The sequence below is a fragment of the Schistocerca piceifrons genome, chromosome 5 (genome assembly GCF_021461385.2).
Source record: "Schistocerca piceifrons isolate TAMUIC-IGC-003096 chromosome 5, iqSchPice1.1, whole genome shotgun sequence".
Classification (NCBI taxonomy): domain Eukaryota; kingdom Metazoa; phylum Arthropoda; class Insecta; order Orthoptera; family Acrididae; genus Schistocerca; species Schistocerca piceifrons.
The window spans coordinates 247,854,538-247,865,011 of record NC_060142.1 but is presented as its reverse complement, the minus strand read 5'-3'; positions in this window follow the sequence as shown (position 1 = coordinate 247,865,011).

Genomic DNA, 10,474 nt, shown 5'->3' with positions numbered 1-10,474 from the left:
AGTAAGAGCCCACGGAATATCAGACCAGCTGTGTGGCTGGATTGAAGAGTTTTTAGCAAACAGAACACAGCATGTTGTTATCAATGGAGAGACGTCTACAGACGTTAAAGTAACCTCTGGCGTGCCACACGGGAGTGTTAAGGGACCATTGCTTTTCACAATATATATAAATGACCTAGTAGATAGTGTCGGAAGTTCCATGTTCGCGGATGATGCTGTAGTATACAGAGAAGTTGCAGCATTAGAAAATTGTAGCGAAATGCAGGAAGATCTGCAGCGGATAGGCACTTGGTGCAGCGAGTGGCAACTGACCCTTAACATAGACAAATGTAATGTATTGCGAATACATAGAAAGAAGGATCCTTTATTGTATGATTATATGATAGCGCAACAAACACTGGTAGCAGTTACTTCTGTAAAATATCTGGGAGTATGCGTACGGAACGATTTGAAGTGGAATGATCATATAAAATTAATTGTTGGTAAGGTGGGTGCCAGGTTGAGATTCATTGGGAGAGTTCTTAGAAAATGTAGTCCATCAACAAAGGAGGTGGCTTACAAAACACTCGTTCGACCTATACTTGAGTATTGCTCATCAGTGTGGAATCCGTACCAGATCGGGTTGACGGAGGAGATAGAGAAGATCCAAAGAAGAGCGGCGCGTTTCGTCACAGGGCTATTTGGTAAGCGTGATAACGTTACGGAGATGTTTAGCAAACTCAAGTCGCAGACTCTGCAAGAGAGGCGCTCTGCATCGCGGTGTAGCTTGCACGCCAGGTTTCGAGAGGATGCGATTCTGGATGAGGCTTTCAGACAGTCGTTCTTCCCACGAACCATACGCGACTGGAACAGAAAATGGAGGTAATGACCGTGGCACGTAAAGTGCCCTCCGCCACACACCGTTGGGTGGCTTGCGGAGTATAAATGTAGATGTAGATGTAGATGTAGCAAAGTTAGAGTGACACTGTACTCCTTCCCGGTGTGAATCTTTTCAGGGGTGCATTCGGTTGACTTCATTTTCATTGATGGACAATGCGGCAACTGCATCGAACTGCGCAGGTGGAAGAGCTCTTTGAATGAGAGGATATTCGTCGAATGAACTGATCTGCCCGTTCCTCCGTCTTAAATGGCATGGAGTACGTGTGGTGTGAGTTGGTGAGACATACTGCTGCACGTCCGCGCGCACCAACGACCATTCAGTTATTGTATCTGCGCTGGTGGAGTATTGGAACAGCCTACCGAAAGAACGTCTTACCATCCTCATGTGCAACATGACTTCACGTTACTGTCCGTGTTAAGTATGGGAACATCCTACCTCAAGAACACCTTACCATCCTCATGTGCAACATGCCTTCACGTTGCTGTCCGTGTTGAGAGTTGGAACATCCTACCACAAGAACGTCTTACCATCCTCGTGTGCAACATGGCTGCGGGTTTCCGTCCGTTTTGACCCTACACACTAGTAAAAAGCTTGTTCCGCCTTTTGTAATGTCCAAGGGACCACCAGAAATCGCGGAGACTGCAGTGTAATTACTGCCTTTGAATAACAGTGTCTTTTCTGTTCACCTCATTCCATGTTTTTTACAGTTCCCTTTTGCTCTCTACTATAGCTGTGCTTTCTATGTGCGGTTGAAGTTTCATTGAGGTTTGTCACTTGGTAGCGTCGCATAATGTGGGAGTTAGTTTCGTCCATAAGTTTGCGCAACGGGTTACTCACAAACCGCGCTAGAAGATTCTCACTTTAGAAGGAATTTATTCGCAGTTGCGAATGTGGATAACCATCAGCTGTATAGTGGAATGACGACAATGGAAATCTCTCCCTGACCGGAGCTCGAACCCGGATTTCACGCTAATCGCAATTGGCTATCCGAGAACTACTCATGGCCAGGCCCAACTCTACACATATCGTCAACCACATGTCTAAATCCCGTATTCGTACATTTACTATGTATAATCCAGTACGTGGGAGACATTTTACTTGAAAGTTGCTTGCTCGGTATCGGCGGATAAATACGATATTGCAGTGCCTGTGTTTTCCCAATTACGATGCAAATACAAGAACTGATGCGACTACAGCCGTTATGAAATACATGAAATCTATTTGCAGTACATTCCCGGCAACAAACGGGTTCAATGACTGCCTGAAACGTCAAGACTTATTCATATGAAATACTCGTTTTATTATTGAAGCTTTATACTGACTTCCTACCAGGTAGCCATGATCGCTAACATCGAAACAGCATTATGACCTAATATAGCAAGAACGTAACGGACTATTGGCAATAAGCTCCTGATCCGGCTATACAGCCGGCGGCAGTAAACATCACGGAAGTAGATCCCTGTCACAGACAACGATGGATAGGATATATCATTTACTTGCCTAGCAGGGTCACACTGAACCCATATCATCCCTCCGTTTGACAGCACTTTATAGACCATGGAACATCTGCACTTAAGCTACGTTATGTTGTGTGGCAGAGGGTACTTGTGGTACATAAATTTCTAGTTGTGATCATTTCGAGAGTCTTCTCCAGGAGAAAATAATGTTACGCCCGGCTCTTCTTGGAAGTGCATTCTCTAAATTTTCAACACTGAACCTCTCCGCGATGCACAACACCTCTCTTACAGCGCCTGTGATGGGTGTTTTTTGAGTATTGCAGTAACGCTCTCGCTTACCAACGACCCCGGGATGAAACGCGTCGCTCTTCATCGCATCTTCTGTCTGTCTTCTAGTAATCCTACCTGTTAATCGTCCAAGATTCGTGACAAATACTCAAGCAATTGCCGAATTAGTGTTTTGAAAGACACTTCTCTTGTGGATGAGGTAATTCTCTTCAGACTGTTCCAGTATATCTCTTTAGTCCGCATGGGATGGACATTCTAAGGCATTTTCAGGTAATTATTGTATCTAATGTTTTCTCGTCAATCTGTTCACTCCATGCCAGTGTAATACGTTGCATTTACTTACGTTTAGGGTAAACTAGTCCAATCTTGACTACTTGCAGATCTTCCTGTATTTCGAATCAGTAGTCTGGTGTTTCAGCCTTTCTATAGACAAGAGCAACGTCTGCGAACAGCCGCGTAGATCTTTTGACATTATCCGCTATGTCATTTACACAGAGAGTATTGCAAACATTAATAGCCCTGTAGAAGCCCTTTGGCTTACTCCCAAAATTACCTTTACACGTACCGATTTTGTCCTCTTAAATTACACCTTATGATTTCTGTTTGCTAGAATGTCCTGTAACCAGTCATTTGGTCTGCTACTCGGTAAGCTTGCACTTCGCCTGTGGTTCGCAGCCGGCCGCTGGTTGCCGAGCGGTTCTGGCGCTACAGTCTGGAACCGCACGACTTCTACCGTCGCAGGTTCGAATCCTGCCTCGGGCATGGATGTGTGTGATGTCCTTAGGTTAGTTAGGTTTAAGTAGTTCTAAGTTCTAGGGGACTAATGACCTCAGCAGTTGCGTCCCATAGTGCTCAGAGCCATTTGAACCATTTTTGTGGTTCGCAGACATTTTTCTAGGGGGTTTACTGGACGATGGTCTACAAAGATATGGGCGACTAACATATATGATTTAATAATGAATAAAAAATAACTTCTCTACGTAAATACACCCACCTTACGATGAATGTTTCCACGAAAAATCCATTCTCCACTCAATAAGAGCAGAGATTCTATCAATGAAGCATTCACTGAATTATACGATTCTGCGTACGAAGTCCTTTTCGATAGATAGCGCTGCTATTGCTACTGGCAGTTGGCTGTTGTGTTGACACATAGTATTTCCCAGGTAAAGCTTTTATTCGCTTCAGAGTGGGAGAAGATCGATCCGCGTCAGACGAAATCGCCGATCTTGTAACAATGATTTCAGGAGATCCTTTGTTTGACTAAAACGTATCTGCAAATTATTTTCGAACAGGAATTGCATAAATTTCTAAACTCATTTCACGTGTTTAGTATCTGAAGTTCTGTTCTCAGCTTATTGCATTGAAGGATGGGATATACTTTGCAAGATCTCAGCAGCAATCTTTGCAGAAAATGATTTGCTCACGAAACACAGTTTTCGGAATTAAATTAATTTTCCAGTGAAAATATATCCGGTAAATTCAAAGCTTTCAGCAACTTGAGCGATAATTTTATCTCACACTTCTCTTGAAATAACAGTTTTTGGAATTCATTTCCCTGTCCCTATCTGTTCGCAGGATGCAGTGGCACTCAGCACGTCCAAATCATGTCAGAGATGTTACCTCTGGTATATTTTTGCAATGTTCAGCTCCTTGTTGTACACTCAGACGGTCAGCTACTCATTTTTGTAACTGTCAGTACAATATAGCAACGCTCGCACAGTATGATTATAAATACAGGCAACCAAAATTGAAATGATGTGAATGCCTTAATTTCAGACAGAGATCTGTTGTTTAGGTAATTGTAATTGTAGTGATTTGTCGAGATGGAAGCTCAGTTTCCTCCATTAATTCTACGAGTCACTATTTTCATACATGACTTGCACAGTCCTGTTCACTATTTCAATTAGCACCGTTATTCACTGTGAAGATGTATGGGTATATCTACGAATATCATTATGGCAAGCAAAAAAATTCTAAGGTTCATATTCTGACTCTTCGCTTAGGTTACAATCAGGTCCAATTTATGGACATAGCAATGAACAATACAGGCAGGATCAAAATGTTCATTTAGAAAAGCCTCAACACCTGTAAAACTGTAGTTGTGAGGAATAACTGTATTTGGATTCCAGAATGAGATTTTCACTCTGCAGCGGAGTGTGCGCTGATATGAAACTTCCTGGCAGATTAAAACTGTGTGCCCGACTGAGACTCGAACTCGGGACCTTTGCCTTTCGCGGGCAAGTGCTCTACCAACTGAGCTACCGAAGCACGACTCACGCCCGGCACTCACAGCTTTGTATTTGGATTATCAACAATAGCCAGCAAAGTATCTCTAAGCGATTTTGATCCTTTTCACGAGGCGTGAGGGAAGTGCAAACCCCTACTACAGGGTTACCCTAAGAGGAAACGTACCTGATTATTATGACTAACAGTGAGATTGTTGAAATTTCACTGTCTTATCAGAGATAACTGCTGCAGAATCAGTGACAGTAACTATCTTTTTTACACGCTCATTCTATACCTGCAGCATACAAGAAAGAATAAACTTTTCAATATGTTTACATGTGGCTTTGAAAACAGTAGCCTTCGAAAGATGTTCGCTAAACACGCTATCATATCCAGCAAAGAATGTAGATGAAATCTAGCAGACGACGCGAAATCCCTGGATGTGATGAGTCACTGAATCCGTAAGGTCCACGAAATGCGAGCTAGGAAACACCACAAATTACAATAGACCATTCTTTTTTAGAGATTGTGTAACCACATTAGAGAATTTGATCATTATGTCTTTCAATTGGCTGCCTACAAACACTATCCAGTTTTGTGTATTACCCCGTTTCGTTAAAATATTGTGTTCTAGTTGTGCAGCCATCTTAGATCTGGACCGCTTTTTCGTTTTCAGTAATGTCTGCGATCATCAACGCACAATAGCACCCAAATCATTTCGCATACAGCATTTTCTTTTACAACAACTAACACGGAAAACAATCAAATTTCTTTGTGATACCACATCCGGATAACCATACTGTCTCGTACATTCTTAGAGTTTCTGTATCTTTGTTCTTAATTTCCTTATTAACATGATTTTCGATGTCAGTTTCTATAAGTCCTTGATACAGAGCTTATATTCGAGCAAAAGGAAAAGCAAATTTGTATCCCTAAATCTCTGCAACGGAAAATTAGACATATGATTTCTAATTGTAGACACTGCACGTCTGAGAACTTACGTCTTCAAACTTACCACTACACATCGAATCTTCCCTCATGACAATGCTTAGTAAATTTGTTACTTAACTGCAACATAAACGAGTTAACTCCTGCCTGTCGTCGCTGACTAGAATCCTGTTGTTACTTTAGTTTCAGAAATACAATTATCTACAGAGATCAATGATAAAACAGATGTCATAAGTTAGAGAAACGTCAGCTTGGAGGAACTACTGGGGAGGAAGAGGTACCGCTCTTCGACGAGGTTCAACGGTGGGAGGGTCATGGAGGACACAGGGCGGAGCGTTCCTCCAGCGCTGAGGACAGGAGACACCTACTGCTCTCGCTCCCTTCTCCACCCCTCTCAGACAAGCTAAGTGGCTTGAATGTGGTCTTCGGTAGTGCAGAATCGGATATTGCGCATGCGCCGAATCGAGTACGTGAGAGCTGACCACTAGTTTCAAGCAAGACTGTGGACGTCGTCAGAAAGGTTCATTATATAACTAAGTACTAATCTGTCATAGAGGCAGGAGAATGGATGATTTAAAATTTTTATGCAGTGTAAAATTCTGTCAGGTGAATATTTCTGTGGGATCCACTGCTCCGCTCGCCACAAGACGAACCGCCGCTGCCTCGTACTTGGTTCACTAAAAGAGAGTGTGACAGTGCGAAGTCGAGGAAAACAGCACTAGCCCGGGTCCATTGCCTTCTGCTCTGGATATAAGATCCAGATACCGAATTGAATGTCGCTCGATGTCTATTTGTGGAACCCATAATGGTTATTGTAGAAAATGTTCCTCGATCTCGAAGAGGGTCGTAATGCGTCATCATAAAACATGTTCCAGATTTCTAGAACCGAACGCCATCAGTGATACAGGCCAATACCTATGTGTGTTTGCTGGAAACGAGATTGACCTGCCCATTTAACCAGTCGCTTAGCACCTTTGGTTGCGTCAGCTACTTACGAGAAGGTGCTGATAAAAGAGGAGCTATGACCAGTACTTCATTGTTTCTCGAATTATTCACTTATTAGTAATTTGGTAACACCAGGAATGATTTGAGAAACAGCAGCATTTTGCGCAGCGCAAAAGCCACAAAATTCTAGCGCTAAGCGCCGTGAGGTGACTACAGACAGTAAATTATTCGCACAGAGCCTTCCGACAACATGAATCCAAAGCGAAAACTATGGGAACGACAAAACTGCATGAGTCAGGCGGGACACATATTCCTCATCAGATGCCTCCCGTATGGAGATGGCTACAGCCAACAGGATGAAACGGAAAAGTGTATCAACTGCAGAGACTGATGGTTGTTTCAGTAGACAACACTCTGTCGGCACGAGACAATCATTGCCAGTCATTGCAGTGCTGAGCCGCAGTGTTATTGCGTTAATTTAACAAGTAAAATAAACTAATTTGGGAAAGACAGAATCCAGGTGATATGGCAAACCGTAATTGGCTCAACCTGAGACTTCGATACCGCCTGTCGGGCTTCAGCTGTGATGTACTGTTGTTGTGGCGGGTGATGTCATACGTGTGCGGCGCTTTGGTTTGTTTTCCTTAGGAGTGCTGGTAGTGTCAGCCTACGCTATGTTTGTTGTTTGTATTAGATTTATAGACAGCGTTTTAGTTTTTGATGGAGTGGGCATGTTATTGAATCCACAATTTTGGCTACTTAAGAGAAAGACGAGTTTACGCTGTACTCCGTTGACGCTCCTAATCAACTAGAGTTTAAACGTTATCTTTGGTTGTCTTGGTAACGTGAGTACACAGTGATTACAACTTAGGTGAACTTCGACATATATTTTTTCAAAGGTGACCCAGCCTGTAATGGAATGATGTTAATAACTTAGTGAATAGTAATAGTAACATCACTGAAATAAGGAAAGCTGATATTTCGACAATTACGAAAAACGTAAGTCTTCAGAAGACTATTGTAAATGAAAACCGGTTATTGTAACGTACAGTGGGAAGAACGCAATGTCAGTAACTGAAACTAATGTACAAAGATACATCAGATTTTTTTTCATTTGGGTAGACGACAGAAAAAAGTGGCCAGACCCAGGTTAGTGCGTACCAACTCACGTCTAAATAATACAAAGAGTATTTACGAGTAGTTTCGGGGATTTTGCGATTTTCTGTTGAAATATATTAGTGAATACATATAACTGCGGTTTGTCCATTTCTGCAATTTCCTGCTCTCTGTATCGATACTGGAGTGTTCGGTCAAGCTATATAGGTAAGTGCCGGCCGGAGTGGCCGAGCGGTTCTAGGCGCTTCAGTGTGGAACCGCGGGACCGCTACGGTCGCAGGTTCGAATCCTGCCTCGGGTATGGATGTGTGTGATGTCCTTAGAATAGTTAGGTTTAAGTAGTTCTTAGTTCTAGGGGGCTGATGACCTCAGATGTTAAGTCCCATAGTGCTCAGAGCCATTTGAGCCATATATAGGTAAGTGATATGCTTTTTGCCATGTTTCGTTAACTTTCGCGATCTGTTTTGGTATTGGTTTTCCGCCTTCTGTACGATATTACTTTTAGGTTTCCTGTGTTGATGTCTCGCTTTTCAGTTAGTTTTATACATAGTGTGTTGCCTTCGATACCAGTTTAATCTCTCTAATTTCATGGTTTATGTTTACTTTTTTCGTTGTCAACCTCTGCGTCCTATTCTTCATCGTATTCTTCTTGTTGTTCTGGTTTGTATACTTTAGTATTTCCACGATACCGTGGCTTTCATATGAGAATTTCTCTCCCCAATTTGCCGTAGTTTCCTTGGCAGGCCCAATATTTATTATTCAGAATTTCTATGTTTCCGAATTTGATTTTTATATTTTGGTTTATGGGAACTGGTAAGTATGACCTCTTGATAGCGATTTTTAAATCAAATTTGTGTTGCATTTTGAGGCTTGTGATAATGTCATTGATCAAAGTGGACAGGTGTTATCGGAGGCTCTCGTTTACCCTAGTAATTCACCATATTTGTGACACAGTGCCGTACATCTGGCCGGGACACGGCACTCCTGTTTGGCCTTAGGAGGGGAGGGTTTGTTTTGTTTTTGCTTTAGGGCGCAGAAAACAACTCGGGTGATACACGCCCAAGTCAAAGCTATAGAACACGAAGACAGAGAGGAGTTAAAAAACGACTGTACGTCAGTCCCAATTGACTTAATAGAAGACAGCTAAAAACAGGGGAGGGGCTGACACAGCTACGAATGTCATCTCCAGACCACGTCACGGCCGGGCATAGCTGTTAATCATTTTATTAAAGACGTAATGCGTTATTATGTCGCAGGTTGCCAATAATTTAACGAGTGAGGTAAATTTATCGGTTGAAATTCTCGAGCGGTGTACTGTGGTGCTGTAACGATATAGAAGCTCACAGCTATTGCCCCAGATTTAAGCATCACTGTTAAATTATATAGGCAAACATCAGCTCGCTCAATTTGGTCTTTTCCAAGGTCACCTGCAAGCAATAAATATCGAGAGCGTGGATGACATGGCACCAGATATCGACTAGTTAGCTTGCGTTTACAGCGATGTAATAATGAATACTGTCGACAGTGCTCTACAGACAAGTGAGAAGTAGCCAGAGTGTTGTCGTCTTGCTCTACTCCCACCTGGGACGAGTTACTTACGAGAGCGTATCCTGTGGAAAGTGATTTAGACTTTGAACGTAATTTCGTGGATTGTCGCCGGAAGACGTGTGTGAAAATGTTTTTACAAAACGACCGACGTTGATCTCCCGTTTCAGTTATACTGTATGAAATGCATAAAAGCACTACGATGAGGAAAAACACGTACTTCGTTGGATGTCAGCTGACGATAGAACTGACTATTATTTTAGTCCCTTTATGGGTTAAAGAATATGCCTTAGAAATCACTGCTACAGAAAGTGAAACAGCTACAAATACTGTTGGCGATTACTGCGGATTTTGTCATGAGGTGTGTTATGTGATACTGGCGAATTGTATTTATTTCAGTAGCTGCATTTTTACAATTTGCGGTTAGATAGCAAAAACTTTCCTTGCAACACGCTCAGAGTTTCTCTGAGAGTATCCGACTAGTGCAAATAGCAGTGCTCCAGAATGCAGTTGATTTGGAATTTACTCTATAATTCGAAATACTTTCACACTTGACTGCAAGACGTCTCAACAATACATTTATTGTGAAGGAAATAGGAACTTTTTGTTTCAAAGGCAGTTGTATATGACATAATAAACCAAGTACTATGAGAGCATAGTGTTGTTAAGTAACAATGCTGCAGGAGATCATTTCCGATTCTAGTGAAGTAATACAAAAAAATGTAGCCATTCTGAAACTACGACAGCATTTGAGTTCATTAATCCAGAGACGGATCATTCTCAAGCAACTCTGATGCTATTTCATGTAACGAGTTCTGAGAGCTGCCGAATCACAACCCTGTATCGAACCCACCTGAGACACCACGAAAGGGTAATGAATCGTTATATGAATAATTACAACAGCAATAGAGATGTGTGAACCATGACTTTGGTTTCATTTCAGCTACTTTGCTGCACTTTCGATTGCTTTGCTGATTCTTGTGCGCATAGTAGCACTCCCATAAAAGTTAAACTTTCGCTGAAGTCTTCTTAAGTTTTCATTTCTATGTCGTTTCATTAGCCTTCA